Raw genomic sequence first — 16,884 nt, 5'->3', positions numbered from 1 at the left:
TTTCTGGAGCAAATTTTACCCTTAGGTGAAAACCAGAAAACACCCACAGCTTTAGTCAGTGTGAATTCTGCATGCAGGACTGACCGTGTGCAACCCAAATTTCCCCAAATTCACGAGCATCCAGAGGTGAGAGCAAAACGGGGAAACAAAAAGCGAGAGCTGCTCTCTAATCATTGCTCAAAACAAACGAGATGTTTAAACAGTGACCAGAAGTGCGGGGAAATCGCTTTCCCAGTGTTATTTCCATTTAAGTGGTCTTGCAGGTTATTGGCACCGGGGGAAACTCCCCGCTTTCCCTTTCCCCTCTGAAATGCGGGGAAATGTGACTTCTCTGCGGGCATTTCTCACGCTCGGCGACCGAGCAGGCAGCGCCACGTGTCCCCTCCGGACTCGGGCCGGGCAGAGCCCGAACGCGGCGGGAGCAGCGGCGGGGACGCGGACGGGCACGCGCAGCACCCACGGGCACGCGCAGCACCCACGGCGGCCCTCACACACACGCACGCGCGTGCTGTCACAGGAACGCGCGCGTGTCCCCGCACGGCCCCGCGCCGCCGCCTCACGGACGCGCGCTGCCGCACACGCGCCCTGTGACACGCGCGCGCCCGCCATGACACGCGCAGTCACGCGCGCTCCCACGCACTCGCCGAGCGCTGCCGCCCCCTCGCACTCACTCACACTCACTCACACTCACTCTCGCACACTCCCGCTCACCCTCTCACTCTCTCATTCGCGCCGGGGGCGAGGCGGAGGCGGGGGAGGCGCTCGCGCGCCACTGCCGCGGAGGCCGCGCGCGCGCGCGCTCGCCGCGGGTGGGCGGGGCGGAGGAGCGGCGGCGGGAGCGCGTGCCACAGCCACGCCGGCGGCGCGCGCCGAGGCGGGCGCAGAGCGGCGGCGGCGGCACCTCCGGCTCGCGCCGTCCCTCCGGCAGCCCCGCGCGCCCGGGATCGTCCATGGGGCCGAGCGGCGCCCGCTGAGGGAGGAGGGCGCGGGCAGCGGCGGGACTCGGTACCGGCCGGTGAGTTCCCGTACCGGCGGGGAGGTCGCGTGTGCGGGGGTGGGGCGGGGAGAGAGGCTTCGCCCGCCCGGCTGCTCGCTTCTCCGGTGCCTCCCGGCCGGCGGGGAAATGGTGGTGGGAGGCGGGGTCCCGCAGCCATCCCGGCCGAGCCCCTGGACCCGGCGGCGGGAGCGGAGGCGCCCCGTGTGCGTGCGGCGTGAGGCGGGAAGAGCCGTCCGCAGGTAGCGGGGCCGGGCGGGCCTGCAGGGGAGCGAACATGGCAGCGCCGGGGTCCGGGAAGAGGGATTTCTGCCCCTGGAGCGGGGATTAACCCTCCTCCTCCCGCCTCCGGATGCGTCCCCGGGAGACTCGCGCTTCATCTGCCGCTCCGGATTATCCACCCGCCCACCCTTCTTCCCCCACCCTCTTTCCCCCACCCCCTTTCCCGGTATTTTCTCTCCTCCTGGAGATTATCAGGTTTCCCGCCCCTCCCTCTCCGGGATCCTGCACCTCCCCGCTCCGAGGGGATTATCTCCCCCCTTCCCTGCCGGATTATCCCCCCAGTTCGCTGTCCCTGTCCCTCCCTCCGCGTTTATGCTCCTCCGCAGCCTCGCCTCTCGGGGATTATCTCCTCTCCCTTTGGGGTGATTCTTCCTCTCCTGATCCCTGCCCCGGCCTTTCCCTGCCTATCTTCTACCCGAGGAAGTCAACCCTCCCCTTCCGTCTGCCTCTGACTGGGGAAAGGGGCGAAAATGTGGTTGTGATCAGGTGGGTAGGAGTTTCCAGCAGTGCTGTCATCTCCTCGGTCGTTGTACGAGTACTACAGGCAAGTGGATGTGGGTGTAGGAGAGGAGGCACCAGGGATGGATGTGCGGAGCTTGGACCAGAGTTCAGCCCGTGGCGTGGTGCTCCGTATGCAGGAAAAGATCTGCACCCTTCCCGCGGTGTCACATCTGATGGAGGTGAAGGAGAGCCGACCTGGATCAGGGCTTTAAAAAAAACGTGCGTGGCTGGGTGGCAGAGACTGCACGGAAAAAAAGTCAGCAGCCTTTGATTTCTTTGAGGAAAGTGCAATGTACATTGTAGTTGGGAAGGTGCTTGCATGACATTGCTGCTGTCCGGGGATCAAAGCTGGCTTGGATAGCTTCTGTCTTGTCTTGAAAGGCAGCTGGCTTGGGCTGTTGCTCGGTGTTGAGGAGGAAGCAGACTGGTGTCTTTTGCAGAAGCTCTGATGCTGATGTGGTTCATTACGCTCAACTTGCTGGCTGAGGAAAAATGTGTGTGTTCCTAAAACAGAGGGGGAAGGTTTATCCCGTGTATTTGGCTGCTGCATAGGTTCGACCAATCTCTTCTCCCAGCACCTGGTGTCCTTGCACATGGATTTGCTGGAGGAGAGTTGCAGGTCTTCTGGACATCTTGCAGCACAAGGCCCAGAATTTTATCCATTAAAGTTCTCCCACTTGGCTTTGAGAGGAGGAGAGGCTGTGAGAAATTGTACAGAGACTGGGCAACTATAAATAGATGTCGGACTAGAGGAGGCTTTGAAATTTTAGCATGCTCCTTCTGAACAGATAGTGTCTGTTAAACTGGTGGGGTTGACACTAGCATCATAACGTTTCCTTTTATTTCTGCTGAGGTGGTTGGCTTTTAACACTTTGACATGTGGCCGGACCATACAACATCTGCCAAAAAATCCTTCTTGAAAAGGACATAGAGAAAATTCTCATTTAAATAAAGTGCTGACAATTGGAGTCTAGTTGAACTCATTTAAATGGGTTTTTTAAAGGACCCTTCAGAGAAATCTTTAGTTTCCTCTTCCCTCCCTTGAAATGCTTGGAATTGATGATCTTGTGCCCTTAATTGCTTCTCAGAGTAATGCACTGGATAGATTGCCTGAGATCTGTGTTGCTGTGAAATTCTGCAGTACTGAGGTATCACATCGCTGGTAGCATTGCTACGTTTTTGTTTTGTTGTTTAGGTTTTGTGGTTTTTCGTTTATTTGTTTCTTTTTTAATGGCATCTTTGACATCTAACCAAAAGGGTGCATATTCATCTTTCTAGAACTCAGGGTGCTTGCATTTGTTTTAGATCTTATGGATCACTGCTCTTTCAGCTTGTCTTGTTGAGAACTAATTAATATGGAAATTATTGACAAATATACTGTACTAGCTCTGTGGAATGGTATCTGTTCTGCTGCTCTATTAGTGGGCCAATTTCATAATCTAAGACTCTAAAATGATTGAAAAGCTGTTGCAACATATGTGCAATTGGACCTTTTTTGAACTACCTTTTCCTTGTGCCTTTTTTTTTCTTTTAAAAATAGTGGAAACTCTTAAATCATGATGGTTTCTTTTTTTTTTTTAAATAAAAGAAAAATAGGAAGTAGTGAAAATGTGCCTGAGTAATATGGACAAGTCTTAACAAAAGCTAATAGGATGAATATTTGCAAGAACCCTGACTTTTAGGACATTTCTTATTTAGAGCATAAAATTTAAATCTGATCTTTATTTTTCTTTTTTCGAATCTGTGTGTATTGTAAAGGTCAGGGAGGCAGAAAGGAACAGAAATCCTGGCAGTATTACTTACTAGTTTTGGCATTTTTAGTTGATATTTAACCATAGTAAAAGCAGGAAAACCAAGTAATTGATCAAATAATTTGGCTTTAAGTTGTAAAGGATGTGATCAGAGCATTATCCTCAAATACTGGGTACCTTCAGTCAGCATCGAGCTCCAGCTTGCTGTTAGGTCCATGTGTTTGGTATTTCTGTGTGCAGAAACAGAGGTCAGTGAGCTGGAGAAATCTTTATAATACCAAAATGACAAGCAAAAGACTCTTTAGTATGAGTCTCTGTAGAGCGATTTCTTGTGTTATTCTAAATGTATTTGTTTGTAGAAATTGTAGTTTGAATGCCGTTTTCTAGAAGTTCAATGTCCTGCTTTAAACCCATACTTTCTGTCAAGTGATTTAAAGTTCTCACTGGGTGTGACTGTCCCAGGCTTGTTAGTGCCCTTTGATCTTCTGTGCAGGACACTGATGAGTGAATCTTTTCTCTTGCTGAAGAAGAAGTGGGAGGAATTTCTTTTTGCTTAAGAGACAGGTATGCACTTGGGATTGTGACAATCTCCATGCAGATGTGGAAAGAATAATACTGTCAAGATCTGAAAGGCTGAAATGCTCACATATGTTAAAATAAAATGCCCTGTCATGCTCTGTGATTAAACTAAAAATGGATAAACCCTGGAAGGGTTGACCTTGCACATGTGGTAAAAACCTGAATTTTTAGAAGCATCCTGCAGCTGGAGGGGTACAGACACTATTGGACTTACTTGTGTGGAAATACGACACAGAATATGATGGTGGGGTTAAGAGTAAGTGTGTGAGAGTGAAAAGTGGTTTTACTATCCCCCACAAGAGAAGAAGTTCATAGAGGGTGCTGGAGAAGAGTGAATTTAGTTCAGAGTAACATACAAGAGACAGGCTGAAATACAGATGTGCTGGTCACAAGCGCCGTTAGAGGGCTTGTATGATTCCGTGGTCATTGTAAGCATCTGCAGTTGGATCTTGGGTGATACTACAGCAAAGCTGTAGTACAGCAAAGCATGGTGATGGTAATGTGCTATCCTGTGGCTTAAAATTGCTTTTTTCAGAATAAAGCAAGCCTGAATTATGTAGGTATGGCTGATGTCACTCTTACAAGAATAATAGAGACAAAAAAAAAAAAAGATAGAGAGGTTAGGACAGGGATTCTTTCATATGTAAACATTTACATTCCTATTTTGGGTTAGAGTCTTTGAAGTTACAGTAATTTCACAACCTTTGTTAAATAATAACAGTAAGAATTGAAAAATGGGATGTTGTCTACTCTTATTGGCATGTTTTAATTATTTTCAAAGTCTGTGCCTTAAAAGAAAAAGGTGTTTCATATTAGCAACCATTCCATGGGTTTTACATATCACTTACTTAAAGAACTCATTCTAGTGTCCAGGTCTCATGAAACCATGGTGGAAATTAGAAAGGTGCTAAAATCAGATGACATTTCAGATTTACTAGCAGCAAGTGTTACTTATTAAATTACCTATACATGTTTTTAAGAGTATTGATTAGTTCTACATTCCAACAAGGAGCTGTTTGAGAGTTGGGACTCAAATCCATGCTTGCTGCAGAGAATGAGAGTGATTTCTATAAATTTGTTTTTGGGGGAGAGGGACACAAAAATGATGACACATGACACACGCAAATTCTTTATATCTTACGCAAAAACATTGCTCCTCTTTCAGCGTCTGCTTACCCAAATCCCAAAGGATCAAATTACTGTTTCAGTTAAATTTGCTTTTCTAGTAGGTGGAGACACAACTGTTGATTTCAAATAAGCTTAAGCCTTCATATTTTGATTGCAAACATTTTGTCAATATACTGTTGAAATAATGAAAACTAGGATGTAAAAAAAGTTTAAAGTTTTACTTTAAGATAGTTTACTTAAACCTCTTACTGAAAGAGCTCTGGCATCCAAATATTGCTTCAGTAAGACTGGCTACTCAAATAGTTTGGGTTTAATTTTCTAATTATCTCCATCCACTGGTCAAATATGCATTAATGAAAAGTTTAAATTATACCTTTTAGAATATCCAAACACAGGATAGAGGAAGGTAGATAGAGGGTAAATAGACTGAGGGTAAAAAGATTGATCAAAGTTTTTTCTTTGGACTAGTAACACAAGGTAGGGGAGCCCTCAAGTAAATCAGCAGGAGAATAAAAGAAAGATGTATCAGCCATTCTGACTGTATTATTCCATCCATGATAAAATGAAAAAAATATTTGATTCCATGTTCATTCATTAATTGTTTGGAGATCTGACTGCAGGGATCATGCCAGAGGTTTTGTATTTAAAACTTGTCAACAGCTTTTTATGTGATGTTGATTTATTTTTTAACAAGTCAGTGGGCCAGTTGGTAAGTCAGCCTTTATGTATCTTATTAAAATTCCACCCCATGCCATTCCTGATCCTCTGTTGAAGTTTACAGAGGTCTTTTTGGCAAGATGAAACTGCTTATGCAGCAGAAGTTCTTAAACTGGGAAGACAGACTGAATTCTAGCAAATGAAGTTGAGATAAAAGTTTATTTCTCCTTTCCAAACTATTCTGGCTTACTGTGTTGTGAGCTGTTGTGCTGTAGCAAAGGACAGGGTAGCTGCACAGAAATCGCATGATGATTAATTTTGCTGGAGTCATACTGTTGCTTACAGCTTCTCATGCATTCTTCAGATCATTAGAAGCTGTAATTAACAACTGAAAGTTCAGTTTACGCATTCTTCAGTAAAGAACGTGCAGACAGGGAGAAGTTGGTAAGTGAAACTTAATGTTCATGGACTGTGTGGCAGTAGGGCATTCAGTCATCTGAATTCCAGTTAGGCAGACAGTCAGTCCATCTTCTCAGTATACTGGCACGGCTCTGCTGCCTATGCTAAATTTGGTACGGACCGGCAACATGGGATGAGCAGTGCTTGATTCAGTCACTTCTCACCAGTGAAGCTCCTTTATACAGATTTAATCTTTATCGTATTTTAACAACTTCCAGGAGCTTGTTGCAGTTGGCATTTGTCTTACATGATCTTCCCTGAGGACAAGCTCTGGGTGTACATTGCTGTGTGTGGTATTTAAAGCAGTGTTCACCTGAGGCTTATTTATCAAGTGAAACACTGATTTTGGCTCTATGAATTTTGTTTTGTTCTTTCATAGCTTTATGTGGGGTGACCCACTTGCTGCATGGATAAAATTCAACCTTCATGTAAGCCTGTTGTGTGAGAAGAGTTGTCCATCATTAGCTCTGCGATAATCTCACAGGTGTCTTGTCACAAGAGGGATCAAATGGACACACTACCTTTGAGTCATTGTGCTTTGGGAAGCAAGATAAACTGGTAACTTGTGTTGCTGGGTTTTAATCAGCACTTCTGTAACATTACCTGGTCACAGAGCAGTAATTGCTTGAATTGCTCTGACTGATGGTTGAGAGCCCTCACGTCTGCTTCATGTTCCCGTTGCTGGAGGGGAGAAACGACTGGGCAGTTTTGGGGACAGGCCATAAATACACAAAGAGAAAGGGGTATGAGAGCACCGAAGAGTTGAGTTGTCTCGTGTGTTTGACAAATAATTTGATAGGAAAAAAAAATCCATCTTTCTGTTCTTGTGTCTGCCGCACAGACACCCCACTGGCTCCCAACGGGTAAGTCTTAGGGATCCGGACATCGTTGGAAATCGTGCTGTTGGAATGGGAGATTGACTGGGTGTGTACACTGGTGAGAAGGTAAGAGTCTTTGGCTATTAAAAAGGGGCAGAAAAGGGTTTTGTATTTAATGATTTGCAAGTTCCGAGTGCGGAGCCCGAGCGCTCGGGTCGGCTCGGAAAGGCGGCTCAAGCGCGCTCTCCAGTGGCCACACCGGGACAGCGGCGCTGGGATGGCTCGGGGCCACCGCGCGGGGTGAGCGACAGAAGCCAGCTCCTGTCGAGCGGATGCCTGCTGGCTTAGCTGAGTATGCTGATAAATAACCTGGTGCTTCTTAACAAATAAGTGGCTGCATTCGTTTAAAAAAAAATCCGCTGTTGCCAAAAATTGATTCAGTTAGAGATCTTGCTCTTGTAGTTTGATAAAAAAATGACTCTCCCATCCCAGCAGTCTATTAGTTGGGGAGATTGGTGCAGTCTCTGCTGGGACTGTTTGTGCTGTCGTCTGGAAGCAGGCAGGTTTACTGCTGAATGGAATTTTTATTAGCTATGAATTGAAGCATGCACATTTAACTGTGTCAAATCTTGGCAAATAGTTCTGCAAACAGCAGTCTAATTAAACAGCAGCAGAAAGAAATGTGTAATTCTTACCAAGTTTAGCACAGAGTTCTCAGTCTTACATCAGATTCCATGCTGTTCAGGAAAGCAGCAGAGGGTGCATTCAGAAGGAGGAACTTCATTGGTACTAATGAATAGTAAATGGAAAAGAGAAGGGTGGACTGTTAGCAGGACTTGTCATAAAGTGGAAGGTCTTAAGGTGCGTTGTTGTAATTTGAAATTTCTGAGATAACTGCTTCATAGATGGTTTCAACTTAGTGGTATTGTTTTACTTTGTCTCTTTTTAACTGTTCAAACCATGAGCTTCTGGATCCTGGTAAAGTTCTCTTTTTTAGACAAGACGAAGTTTGGCCTTGTTTGACCACACACCTTGTTTCTCCAAAAACCACAACTGTTCTGAGAGTTTTGTATGACAGTGAGACTGTCAGAATGGAACTGTTAGGTGTTGCTATTAACTGGAGTTGTTAAACTAAGACACTTTAAGTAGGTTTGAGCTCCTAAGAATGTAGTGCTTGGTTGGCTTTTTCAAAGTAATTTTATTTGTAAGGTACTAGCAAAAAAACCTAACTATACAGAGGAACATTCAGTGAAACCATTAAGAATCCTTTCTTTAGAATTGTAAGATTAATCCAATTACAAATTTGGCAAAAAATGTTTGTAATAATAAGTTTCAGAACAGAGTGCTGCTTAGCTTAGAATGTATGGGCCCTATATGGAAAAGTGCAACTGTATGTCTGTTCATATGTGACATCTGGTGTGATACAGTCATACCAGTTACACTTACCTGTTTACTACTTCTGGTGAAGGCCATTACACAGAATGTGTACTTTTGTGCACAAAGCTCTTTTCTCATTATGGATGTCACAATAAAGCTTTTACACACTTCAAATAATAATAAAAAAATAAAATCCCTTGGGCTTCCCTACCCCAGGCATAAATGATTTTACTTTACAAATATAATTACTGTACTTCCAGGAGGTAATCTCTCTGGACAGCCATAGACTAGTTTGAATTAGATTACTCTGTTTTTTCCTCCAGGGTGAGTTAATACATTGAGTTTTATTTTTCTGTAATTACTTCAAAATTTAGATCACTTTTAATGCTTACCATTCTTCCTTATAACTAGACAGGGAAAGCTAAGAATGCTTGCTTTTGAAGGGCTAGCATTAACTTTTTTTCACCCATAACTTTATATCCTTTGGGTAGTATATGTTCTACTCCTCAACTTCATACAGCTTATGCTGTATTCAGTCTCAGTTGTAGAGTTTCTTAGTTTGGAAATACTGGAAATATTTACTTAATAAGCAGAGAGTAAGCACACTAAATCTTTCAACTGTGACATTTAACCAGGTCTAGCTAGAGCAATGTTTTTGTTAAATCTGTATTTCCAGAGTTCTGGGTTTGAAATCTTCCCAATAGTTTCTGGCAGTAAGCTTCATGAATAAAGCAAGTTACTACTTTTACCTCTGTTACAAAATCTTTGGACAGAAAGTCAGTCAGTGTGAAATAAACAGAGCAGCAGAGTTAGTCAGGGGGAGATAGGAAAATGCTTTTCCTATGAACTTCAGCAGGAAGGGCAAATCTCTAGATACATGATTGTGAACCATGATCGGGTGCAAATGCATTTATATAAATGACCTGTTTGTATTTGGAATTTACTTACTTTTGCAGCAATGCACTTAAGCAGTAGATGAGAGAAGACCACAGATATTAATTTCCCTTATAATAATATAGCGCCATTTTGCAATAGAAGGAAATCTTTGGTGTTTTGAAGTCTCAGAATATCATTTGCTGTTCATATTCAGGACCAGCCAGGCTATCTGTAGAGGCAGTCATTTTAGTTCTGTAGTTGGCATCTGGTATCAAAGTGCAGGAGTATTATGTACTAATGCAAAAGTAAATAAAATGTTAAAGGGTAAAATTTGTTACTTGTGTTGTCAATTAAGTCCTACAGCCTAGCTACCTAACACCTAAGTCCATTGCAGGCCTGAAAGGACTTGGGTCCCATTGAATGCAGTAGGTTTTCAAATAAAGAGACCGGTCCTTGGGTCAGCCTGAAGGTCCATCCAGCTCCTTTTTCTAACATGCAGTGCAGCATCTGAAACCACACAGAATCTATCAGGAGCTCCCATTATCTCTGAGCAGATTTTCAAGAAGACAGAAGACATGGATGTCACTTGATGAGAAGAAGCTGGGGCCAGAAAAATTAGTGTCTGTATTGCTTTAAATTCAGCTTCCAGATAGGGATAAAGAAGTATAACATGGTTCCCAAGTGCGTAGACATTATCCAAAAACCGGTGAAGAATTCATTGTGCTAATGTGCAACAGCAGCAGAATCCAAGATTTAATGCGTTGTTCATGACTAAAATAACATCTTATGTAATTGCCCTGGGCCTGCAACTTAGCAGCTTCCAAAAAGATCTGATGGCTTTGCAGAGGGATTGAAAACTAACACAGTGGAATGACTGATAATGCTAAAGGCATAAGACTTGAAGGTCTCCAGGAAGTCCATCCCTGAGTAAAGAACAGATTACACATTTGCTACTCTTTTTCTTTCTCTGGTCTTCTGCAAGTCATTAGGGAGCCAATATAAGTGCAAGAAGGTGACCTGAAATACCAGGTACATGTTAGCAGCTGTGGGTGTGTCTACCTGTAAGAAAAAGATTCCTGCTCTCTAATATTGCACTGAAGAAAGACCCTACATCAGGAACTTTCTCTTGTTTGATGTGATCTTGCCCTGTGTTAGGATATGTTGATCCCTTTGAACTGGACAGTGTTGTTAGCAGTAATGGATTAGAAGTGGCAGTCTGGGTTTTAAATGCTCTTTAAAAATACCTATATTTTATTTTGTTTGTATGCATGCATGTGACTGCATACCTATATGGAAACATGCAGAAAAAGAAGGAATTTTTAATAAAATGTAGTATTTTATATATATGTGTATATATATTTTATATAAATGTGTATGGGTGTATATGCATACATATGTATCTTAAAAAAAAGAACGCTTGTCTGTAAAACAGAAAGCCCAGCATCCATAAACTGTCTAGGAAAGCATAAAAACAAAGTAAGTATACATGACATTTTCCCTAGGTAATCTCCCAGAATCTGGCTAATATTTAACCTGAAGATTTTTTTAAATTAAATTAGGTTGTGGATTGTTAATGTAATTTTTGTTGGGTGCTTTTACCATTCAAGATGCTTCCATTTCAACTTCTTAATGGACTAGTATTCATACATAAATTGCTAGGGTGCACTGGAGATCTGTTTGATTAAACATGAGAAACTCTTATCCTTGGATTGGATTACTGTTTAGTTTCTTTAAATAATTGACAATGGATTTTCACTGAAGTGCTTGATAACTGAGATGTGATACGTGCAGCCTTGTAGCCTTCTGTGAAGATTGAACCAGTACTAGTTCTTGTTTTGGTGGCAAGTTTGCAGCAGATTAATGATTACACATATTTTAGTTTAGGAAGCGTGTCAGACTGACCAGGATACCCACAGGTTGTTCTTTGGTGGGCCATTGCTCCATCCTGCCTAATGATGTGTCCAGGTGAAACAGCAGAAACAGATGTTTAGCCTCCAAACAGTGGAGCTTGCATGCCTGTTTATATATTTACCTGATTCCAGAAATTTGACTGCTGCCATGTGACATGTTCCTTCTGATCCTGCTTTCCACACAGGCACCTTGTATAAGGTGGACTTAACCTTGGCCAATATCTTAGTATGGCTTTAAAGGTTCTTCTGCCTTCAGTGTGGGGTTTTAATAAACACAGAAAGATACAGTGTGTTGGGATTAAAGGAAGAACATTCTAATAATTTGAATTTTGGGTTGTTTGGTCACTGAGTCTTTTGAACTCACATGTCTGTGCTGATGAAAGGTAGTTGTCTGAAGCTAAAGGGAAGACTTCTCAATTGGCAATAGAAATGCTCTTTCAAGTTAGTCTGACAGTATGGTATCCTGTTCCTGGAAGCATGTTCAACTGATCTGTGGAAATGCATAGATAATAAGGAAACATCACTGTCTCAGTTTTTGTGCTTAAATAGCATCCTTCCTAATGTCCCCCTTCACATTGCCCTGTATCTATATGCAGAACTGGGAGCAAGCTGAAGCAGCTGGCTCTTCTTTCCCTCACTCACTTCAGTCATTCCACAGGTAGCTAGCAGTATTTTAGATTCAGTATCACTTGGAAAACACTTCCATTTTTACAGCAATACACAATGGCTTTAAAGCTTCTTGGTTCAGTCTTGTGACGTAAGGAAGAAGAATAACCTGTGTTAACCTGTGTTAACGGTGAACTGGAGATGTGCTCTCAAGTGAAATCAGCTTGATACGGGATCTTGGAATCCAAGCAGTGATTTCCATGCAGAATAAAAGCTTAGTGTTACACAAATAGTTTCTACTGCCTGTCGAAATGCAGTGTCCAGAATTCAGAGAGATGCAAAGAGCTCTTTCCCCTTTACTTTCCAGTCTGTCATCTTCTCACTCATGGGCAAAAGTCACGTCTGATCCTTTCATTGGTTAAAGAGCAATAATAAAGCAATGTCCCAATACAGTTCTCTGAAAAAGTTTTAAAAATTACTTTTTCAAGGTGACTTTCTTACTATCTTCTAATAGGAAGTGTAATCCCTAGTGTAAACCCCTAGTTTGGCCTGAGTGGAATGTGGAAGCTCTCAGGCTTGACAGAAGTTGGGAAGCATATAAAAATAAGAGCAGTTCCATTACCAAGAACTTGATCTAGGCTTTTATAGGTGAGCTTTCTTCTTTGGAGAAGAGATTTTGATGGTGGTAGGTAAAACAAATAATTATGTGAGGGTTTTTTTATTTATTTAGTTAAATAATAGTGCAAGAGAAATGGAACAGATATAACATATGTGGAGTTCAGAAAAAATTGACTGACCTTTCTTATTTCAAGTTGCACCAAGAGGGCAGGTCTTCCTCTAAATATTGGTACATCTTGTTCAGAGAAGTGACAAAGATTTATCTAACTTCTACTCTCAAAACCAGCTATGATTTGATTGTCTTGATGCCTTGAAAGTGAGGCTTGACCAGACTTGTGTTTTCTCTTGCTGAAGAAATAGATCCTTTGGGAGAAAAACTGAGAACGTGCAGCATGAATATGCTTCTTATTTTTTATAGAAATAGGAGGAAAAAAGGAGTAAAATTTACCAGCTGTACATTGAATATTGTCTTTCCAAATGATGCCCAAAAATACTCTTGTGCATCTAAAGATGTTGAATGCATCATAAATCTCAGCTAATATTATCTAGAATTGCTCTATTTAGTTATCTGTGACCAAAATTAGAATCCTGCTAAAGCTTCTGTTACGTGGTTTTTAGAGCTCATAGGCAGCTTCTGAGTGAATTAAAAGGATGAAGAAAGGCAAAAATAAGTAAAGAATCATAAGGAGACTCTTGAGATCTTGGCCATCCTATTTTAAATTGTAATTTAAACATATTAGAAAGATCTCTGAATGTCTATAGCACAGGTTGCTTTTATTCTAGGTATGCATTCTTTTTTTGCAACTAAGCTGCCATTTTGGTTTTAGTCTCTACTCTGATTTTTAAGCTTAGGAAACAGGAGGGATACTTTCTTGTGTGAACAGAAATAGGCAGCAAATAGAAAGATAGTGGAAAAATCTTGAGTCTATATGAACCTAATGGATTAATCAAGAGTTATACTGTGTGACATTTCACAGTTAGTACTTAAGGAAATGTATGCAAATACCTCTTGTCAGCCTGTTTTGAGGGGATCTGAACATATAAACCTCTGAATGAGTCTTTCATTCAGGTAAGTCACTTGCCTTTTGTTCTTTTTTTTTTTTTACATCATTCCCAAACCAACTTTAACACATGCCTTAACTTTGAAGTCACTAGGGCTGGTTACCTGCTTGCAGCTAAACTTATTCTTAAAGCATTTTCAGTAATATTTTAGAAAATTCTGCTTCCCTGGAATATTGTCTAACCAACTTTTTTAAAGGCAGCAGGCTGAAAGAAGGGTGCAGTGAGAGATTTAGCATTGGGAACTTGCCTGTCTTTTGCATCCATGAAGAAGCATTGTGTCATCTTCAAGGCAGAAGTGCCAGTCTGTGTGCATGAAGACAGGTGGAACAGGTGACAGTTCCATTTAAACACTATCCCTTCCAGCATGGTGTAAGCACCATGTGGTAGTACTAACAAAAATGAGAGACAAAGTGTGGTTTTCTGGGCCATTAGCTGGAATATGTAAGACATTTCACCTTTTTTTTTTCTTTTTCCTACTGAGCTACTCCTTTTGCTGTATCTGGTTTTTCTAAGTTCATCATAATGTGTTGCCTACTTTCCAGCCATTTTTCCCTTTTATTAGATAAATATCCAAGTAATTAACTTTTAAATAGGTGTTCAGGACTTCTAACTCTCAAACAAAATTTTACTTTTATGTCTGTGTTGCAGAGGTGACCAACTTCTCTTGTGTATGATAGGGTATTTGGCTAAATGCTTTGAACTGTGATGTTGGGGTATGTGCAGGCCTGTGTTCTGATGGCTGGTATGATGACTACAAAAAAAAACCATGAGAGATAATCTGACACTAAGATGATCTTGAATTTGTGCGTCTTGGTGGTGATTAAACTCACTGAAATGTATTTTCTACGCCTCCCAAAATATAATCCAACAAAAGTCTTCAAAGGATTAAAGTCAGTGAGTTTTTATAGAGGATTATTTGCACATGGTGTTGGAAGTGCTATATCTGAATTTGTTTGGATGGCTGTTATGTGTGTGTCTTTTATGGAATCTCAAAAGTCATAGGACACTGTGTATTGCATGGCTTTGCTGTTAGCACAGTAGATTCAAGTAAAAATGTTTGAAAGCAAGAATGTCTGGGATGCAGTTGCAGTGATATTTCCATGCTTCAAATTTATGGTGGAGTCTTTACAGCTCTGCTGCATGAAGCAGATTTGTGCTGTGCTGTAAACTTCCCATTTCATCAGTCTTTGCATTGTTTTTCTGTATCTGTCATACAGAAAAATCTGTATCCACCTGTTCTTGGAAAGCCCCAGAACTGTAGAGCAAAACTGGTGGAATTACTACACTCATTTATTAATGTTATTGAGTCTTGAACTTAAGATAGTCTTCCTGATAATTTAAAATGTGAGATCTGATGTGAGCACATAAAGTGCTGTGTAAATGTTCCTTTCTCACAAAAAGGTACTTGTTCAAAGTACCTCCAGAAGAACTGCCTGCAGAGTGATGGACTGTATTTAAAGAATTAGGAAAACCGATGAACAGTGTAGGTCTTCGGTAACAATCCTTTAGGGGAAGATTTCTGCACTATCTTGTTGGTATTTACCATGGGTGAGAATCTTTTTCTGTCCATGTTTAAGTTTCTGGTTGGTGAAATTTATGTGACTGTATAGTGAGTTTCGAGTACTTAGAGTGTATATCAAAAAATTATCATTAAACTAATTCTTTACCCTTTCAGCCGTAATTTAATCCTCTGTTGAGCCAATGTAATGCATGCCTGATTGAATCTTTATCCTTCATAGCCCTTGATGTCCATTGTTCTGGACAGAGGCATGGTAATTAATTTGTGAAAAGATTTTTTCAATGCAGAGGCTTGGCTTCTTTTTTGAACTACTGGCAGGAGCTCATTCAAAGCAGTCACTCTGGTATTAAAAAACAAGTGTTGATTCCTTCTGTGTGAAAGTTGGCTTGTCTGGGTCTGAAAACTTATGCTGAGAAGTGATGTGGTATTTAAATCCTGACACTGTGTTTGGAAAAACAGAATCTCTGCCAGATTTTCTACAGCTGAGAAAACTTCTTTCATGTTTCAAATGTTTCACTCATTGAGCACAAATTCCTTCTTACACGATCAAATGTGATTGCTATAATCATGGCAAGTTACTGTAGAGGAATACTTGGTGCCATCAGTAAGTTTGATTTAGGGAAAGGATATTAATGAAATAAAAAAGTCCCTTTTCAAGCAATATGGTGTTATTACTACTGAGATCTCTTCCAAACTGAGTATTCCAAAGAAAGTTTTGACATGAGGATCTGACATTTCTAAAGGATCTCTCAAAGTGCAAACTAATGCCAGTAGGTTGGACCAGCAATCCGTTAAGTGCTTACCAGGCTGCTGTGCCTTCTTTAGTGTGCCACTGGATCTGTCCAGGGACAGGTGTTTGGGAGTCTGCCTGCATGTGATTTAGTTTATTAGATCTGTTTCTACAACCTGTTTTCCATTCCTGACTGGACCAAAAAGCAAGCTAAAGTCCAGCATGTGTCCTTGCAGTCCAGCAGTCCTTGCAACTTTGCACACAATCATGGCTGACTCTTAGGATGCGTGTAGCTGAGGTATCAGGGTCTGTTGACTTAGGAAAGTGCAAGCCTGGGCTCCTTAAAAGTATTAGCTGCTCTTTGAGTGGAGACAGCCAGGTTTTGTCCTAAGTCTAGGACTTTTCCTCTACAACATGGCAAGTGGAATGTGTGCAGGTCTTCTGGGGGCCATGTTAATAGACAGAGTTTCTGAGAAGTGGAAGCGGAATCAAAATTCCATTTGGGTGTTCGGCACATCTTCAGGAAAAGTGTAGTGAAAAGTGAAAGAAATAGAGATAATGGTTCAAAAATAAGTAAGCAGGTTGATTTCTTTTCTTCAAATAGGAATTTATACTTCTGAAAATGCATTCCTAGACTGTGTTCTATTTCAGACCTTTGAAAATCCTGAGGAAGAATGAGGTCATTTAACCTTCAGTGTCAAGTTTGTAGGAGACAATGACAGCTCCCATCTATTTCTTACTACCTTGTGTGCTGCATAACCTGTCTGCTGAGATAGGACTTGGGGTTTTTTTAATGACATTTGTAAGTGCTGGCAACAATGTGGTTTTGACCTTGTAACACCCGGAAAGTTATCTTTGACATCTTTGACAAAGACATCTTTGCCCTTTCAAGTTTTCTTGGGAACTTGAAGGTAATTTCATGTTGAATTATTCCACAATCTTAAAACTAGTCTTGTCCAAAGAACCAGTTTATCCATAGGAGGTTACATTGTTCTCTTTTTATATTGTTCTCAGGTC

The 16,884-nt window shown here is 41.7% G+C and overlaps 1 protein-coding gene across 5 annotated transcripts in view; it reads left to right on the top strand.

Annotated features, from left to right (window-relative positions):
• The first annotated feature begins 834 nt into the window (after positions 1-834).
• PALS2 (protein associated with LIN7 2, MAGUK p55 family member) overlaps positions 835-16,884 on the top strand; it is a 58,547-nt gene continuing 42,497 nt past the window's right edge. For 2 of the 5 annotated variants that reach the window (XM_056482704.1, XM_056482703.1), the window contains exon 1: positions 1,049-1,236. The gene's annotated coding sequence lies outside the window, so the exon portion shown is untranslated. Of the gene's footprint in view, positions 1,016-1,048; positions 1,237-1,552; positions 1,763-16,884 lie in introns of those variants that run through there. The other 3 variants (XM_056482705.1, XM_056482701.1, XM_056482706.1) reach the window with 3 other exon arrangements.

This window comes from Oenanthe melanoleuca, chromosome 2 (genome assembly GCF_029582105.1).
Source record: "Oenanthe melanoleuca isolate GR-GAL-2019-014 chromosome 2, OMel1.0, whole genome shotgun sequence".
In the NCBI taxonomy this organism is placed as follows: Eukaryota; Metazoa; Chordata; class Aves; order Passeriformes; family Muscicapidae; genus Oenanthe; species Oenanthe melanoleuca.
The sequence above is the reverse complement of the archived record's forward strand: the minus strand, read 5'-3'. Positions and strand labels throughout refer to the sequence as shown.